General features: G+C 28.0%; 1 protein-coding gene and 1 non-coding gene across 2 annotated transcripts in view; one reads left to right on the forward strand and one right to left on the reverse strand.

Moving 5' to 3' along the window:
• LOC108749104 (ankyrin repeat domain-containing protein 6) overlaps positions 1 to 5,702 on the forward strand; it is a 24,342-nt gene that overhangs the window by 12,071 nt on the left and 6,569 nt on the right. The window lies entirely within an intron of this gene.
• Positions 396 to 519, reverse strand: Trnal-caa. Its single transcript has 2 exons — positions 482 to 519; positions 396 to 440 (listed from the first exon to the last, which is right to left on the reverse strand). It is a non-coding gene; the product is annotated as a tRNA-Leu (tRNA).

The following is a 5,702-nucleotide window of genomic DNA, read 5'->3' on the forward strand; positions in this document are numbered from 1 at the left end:
ACTTTTTGTAAAAGAAACAATGCGAAAATTATTCTTCTAATTATACTTTTATATTTTTTCATTATTTTTTTTAATCAAGAATCGAGCTACCAATCAGGAATTTTACAAAAAAAAAGAATATTTGTATATATTTTGTATATAATTATATAATAGTTTTGTATATAATACTGTCAATATATTGTTTTTCTCCATGTAGAAAATAATTGCAAACGTAATAATATTTTGTAACAATGTGAAAAAAGTATAAGTATGTATACAAAAAAATAAAATTGTTTAAATTATCGATATTTGAACTCGTATCATTCGAAATTGTCTGGATTTCGTCACAGCGGGATATTTGAACGCCAAGATAATATCAAGATAATGCGAATGTAAATAACGAAAAAAAAAAAGTTTGTCAGAAGTGGGATTCGAACCCACGCCCTCAGAGAGGACCAGAAGCCTCCGTATACTCCCGTCATAGACGGATAAGGTTATGAACCTTGAGTCTGGCGCCTTAGACCGCTCGGCCATCCTGACATGTTATGTGTGATGGCTAAAAACAAACTCACCTTATAGTTCATGCAACCATTTTCGATTTTTAGCAATATTTAGTTACAATCAATAATTTTAATAAATTTTTTACATTTATTATACATAAAAATTGATATACATAATATATAACATTCTAAATTTAAAAAATATATAAGAATAATTAATAATTTTAATAAAAATTAGTTGATAATTAATATAATTATATTAGTAAATAAAATTAATGATATGATTTTTGTGAATATAGTTTGATAACTTAATTTATTAATACATATATATAAAATATTTTTAAATCTTATCGCGTTGTGTTTCTATATTAATCAATTGCTTCTTCAATCCGATCGTAATAACAAATATGAATTATTTTTAATTTAAGTTTGTAACAAATTTAAAATAAATTTAAATTTTTTAAATAATTTTTAATCTACAATTTTAGCAATGTTAAAAAATTTATTATTATTTGATTAAAAATCATATATATAAAATACATATTTAAAAATCTTATTTAGTTATAGACTAAAATCGTAAGAAAATTAAATTCATAATTAGGTTGATTCTTAATGAATGAATTGTAAATCTCATTATTTCATGTACTTTTTGTATAATAAAAAAAACGATCTATTATTACAGAAATAAAATACTTTCTCATGGAGGAATAAAAGATAAGACTAATTTAGATAAAGGAGAAAGGCAATAAAAAGAGAGAGACGATAAAAGAAAACAAAAAATTACGAAGATAATTTTTCAATCTCTTTACTTTTGAATATTTTTCTTCCTCTCTTTTTCTATTATCTTTCTCTTTTAAAACTCGATTTAAATTATAAAAAATAGTACTAATATATTTTTTAATTAAAAGTTAAGAAATGTTTGTATAAAGTATTATATTTTTTTTCGCATTTTCCAAATTATGTGTGATTGTTAAAATATAATATAATATATTAAATATTTATTGGATTTTTGTATATAGAATAAACTATATAATTTAAATCCATTTGATTATTTATTAGAGAGATTTACTCTCTGGTTTTTAGACAGAAATAATTAACATGATCAAGTTACGTGTTTCTCAAAGTTTTCAACGAGAACACCCTATATACTGGGCAGCATTGTGCACGTATGGGTTAAATGTGTGCGGTGATGCTGTCGCGAGTGGCATGGCACGGTTCATCGACCAGCGACTGTTCGCCGAGTATGGGCGAGCGGTTGTAAGTCTCTCGGTCATCCTCTTTTGCCCATCCGCCTTTTTCCTTTGTTGCACTACACCGTGTACCGTACACCAGTTCTGTGAGCACCAGCTGCGCGATCGCGCGCTATGCGCACAGCATGTCATGACGACTTTTGTGAAGTCGCTGGCGAATCGGGGATTTCAATTAAACGACATAATAAATTTCTTGAAAATTGATATTACAAATTGAGAGCTGTCCTGATTAAATAGTATTATAATTATAGTGAAAAAGAATAAGTTAATTTTAAAGTCATAAAATAGTTTTAGATTTTTGAAGTATAGCTCTTATTTTGTAACTTAAGTTTAGTAACTTAAAATTGTTGCAATGACTTAATTCGCTATTACGCTCTTGATTCTATATAATATTGTCTTTTTCAATTTTTTAAAAATGTAATTATTGTATCACAAAAGTTACGCAATATCATGTAAAGAATACAAAAATGCTTTTATGATAAATTTCTTCAGAATATTTCATGAAATACTTTACTTCGCCAAATATGTGTTTCTTTAAATTCCTGGATTTGACAAACTATTTGATCGATTAAATATTGTAAAAAATTTTATTTTGTAACTTTATTTTGTAATTTTATTTTGTAAATCTAACAAGCTTGGAGAAATCAATTTTCTAAAGATTATTAAATAAAAATTAGATAAAATATTGTGTGTGTGCTCTATTTTATATTAAATAAATAGATAAAAACAGATTAAATCTTTCAAATTTTATGTAAAAATACTTTGTTATACTATTTTGAAGTCTTAAAATGTGAATTAATTAACGGTTAATTATGAAATAAAGATAATTATTAAGAGGGCGAAAAAGATAATAGAATGCCCAGAAAACATGTTAAACATAAATTAATGATACATTTGCTTTGCACGGACTGATTAGAGTCCGTTGTTATTATAGTTACTAATGGTAAGAACTATCATTAACAGATATTACACCTTTTACTATCCGTAGAACGTGAGGTAAAACACAACTCAGATATTCATACTCACATTCAAGATATACAGGGTGTTGCAGAAAAATTAATTTTTTAAATTTACATAAATGCCGACTATAATCTTAATTTGAAAAAGAGAGGGGGAAAGGAGAAAGACAGAAAAAAGTATTAATCTTTTTTAATTTTTCATATAGTTTTCGTTTTATACATATAGTATATGTTAAGTATCGTCTATTGTGAAAGAAATAATTTCACTGAAAAAAATTTACTAAAACTTAATACATATTTCTTCGAATAGTACTAAGTATTAAACATTTACTTACAGTGAGTAAATATTTATTTACTCAATAAAAAATGATAGTTAAATCAAATTAATGGTTTTTCAAATATATGATTACATTTAAACAATATTTATTTAGAACTATACAAATTTTCATAAAAATTTAATATTTTTTTCAATATAAATACGTACTTAAAAACAATTTTTTATTAAAAAATTAAAAATTTGTATTAAAATTATAATAAAATTTAAAAATGAAAAAGAAAAGGACTTTTTCTAAATGACATGTTTATTTACTAACGTTTTTAATTTTTAAATTGTAACGATTAACCTTAGACTCGTAGCCCTTTTCCTTTTCGTTTTTTTAATTTTATTAAGCCTTATTACTATTATAGAGAATTTTGCACTTCCTTTCAATAACAAGAGTAAGATAATCTTTGAGTAAGATAATCTTTTTTGCATAAAGAGTGTTGAGAGTAGCACACAGAGAATGCCCATCGATAGAATTGAAATTACGAACTATTCTATTCCAATCTTGAATATTATCTCTTCTCCTATTTTTACATCTCCTATTGACAAACAATTATTAAAATTGGAATCAGATACAATTTGTCGGCGCATCCTAATATTATTTTCACACATACTGATAAAGGTAACGTCACGGTTGCTATGGACAAAAACACAACATAAATAAAATGATCACATTATTAAGTGACTCAGACACGTATGTACCTATTAAGAAAGATCTCAAGAAACTTATGACAGCTTTAAGGTCTGTGTAATGTATTTACGTTAGGAAAGATCTTGCACACAACTCTCTCTCTCGAGGCTCTATCAATTCCATATAATATACTCTTTATTAATGGACTAAACAAAAATGTGTTCACTGGCCTCGCTATTACAATTGAATCTTATCGGAAGAGCGTCCCCCTTCGTTACGCTAATCGCGCCCTCTCCCACAGCGCCGCTCGGAAGAAAAAATAAACTGTTATTGTAGCGCTTCCTACGTTAACTAAATAACCAATACACTACAATCTCATTAGATGATATGATTGGAAACGAGACCGTTTATATTAAAACTTGAAATAACGAAGCGCCTTACCGATCCGAGTGTTAAGATGTTGAACTACTATATAATATACATTCATTTAAATTGAATTAATTTTCAGAAATAAATTGCAAGCTTAAAAAAGCTTAGGATGCTCGCACGGAATGCAAGAGATGCGGGTTCAACTCCCGGCCGAGGCAATATTTTTCGCAATAAGTTTGTTACAGTTTTTTAAGATTTGGGAAATTTTAGGGGGATTATTTGTTTCAGATTGATTGTGTGAATCCGATAATCTCATCGGCTCTCAATTTATTTCTGAAAATTAATTCAATTTAAATGAATGTATATTATATAGTAGTTCAATTTTTTAACACTCGGACCGGTAAGGCGCTTCGTTATTTCAAGCCTCATTAGATGAAAGATTATATTAAGGACTCTAAGTACAAAACGTTACATTGCAGCAACGGATTACTTCCGAGAGTCTATGGATTGCCGAAGATTCACAAACCGGGTTGTCCTCTCAGAATTATTGTTTCATCGATAGGCAATCCGCTATACGCTTTAGCTACATATTTGCACAATATACTATTCAACTCACTTTTCACGAATGTTTCAAATATAGCGGTTGATTGTGTGATTGAGCAATGGAGTTTCATTTCCAAGGAATGCTCTCTGCCTAAGAATGAGTTTCTGGGAACGATACCTTTTAGATTCCACCTTTTTTTCGTTTGGCAATAAAATTTATAACCAACACTTCGGCACTCCCATGAGCTCTCCTTTATCACCCGTAATAGCGGACCTAGTAATGAGGAGAGACGGTGTTCCTGATGTCGTTGAATGTGGTCATTTTATTTTACTATAGATATGTACAATAGATGACATTTGCAGTTCCGCCCACAAAAATTAATAATTTGTTATAACAGTTTAATTCATTTCATCCGCGCCTTCAATTTACTTTAGAAAGGGGGAGAAAAATTAGATTTTTTGGACATTACTATATCTATTAACAAGAATCAATTTATTTTTGATTGGTATCGTAAACCTATCTTTTTAGAGAGATTTTTCCACTCAAATCATCCTATTGCACAAAAAAAAGGTACAATTTTTTTGCTAGTTGACAGAGCTTTTTTACTTTCTGACTTTATGTTTCACACAAAAAATTTGATATTTATTATTAACGTTTTATTAGATAATGACTATCCATTAACTTTTATTTTTAACACCGTTAATCAACGTATAAAAAAGTTACTTAAAAATAGATACACAATACGTAAAGATTTGATTGACAATGTCTGTGTGAATGAATCTGCATCTTGGCTTACAGTACCATTTATTCCTTTTTACACAGAAAAATTTAGAAGGTTTCAATAAAAACAACATCAGGGTATCTTTTCATAGTCCTAATAAAATAGGTAAATATATTAAAGTACAAAAGGACATTTGTCCCCACACATCTAAGAGCAATGTAGTTTATAAGATTTGTATGATCATGATTTCCAATGGGACAATGTTAAAATTTTGGACGAAGAGCCTTGCTATAGGAAACGCTTAATTTCTGAGATGTTCAATATTAAAAAGCAGAAGAATAGTTTAAATTTACTGACACTGAAGGTTTTCACAAGGCATATATACCTATTGTAAAGAAAGTTTGACTTTTCGATATTGACAGTCCAT

Source organism: Trachymyrmex septentrionalis, unplaced genomic scaffold, assembly GCF_001594115.1.
Source record: "Trachymyrmex septentrionalis isolate Tsep2-gDNA-1 unplaced genomic scaffold, Tsep1.0 scaffold267, whole genome shotgun sequence".
NCBI classification, from domain to species: domain Eukaryota; kingdom Metazoa; phylum Arthropoda; class Insecta; order Hymenoptera; family Formicidae; genus Trachymyrmex; species Trachymyrmex septentrionalis.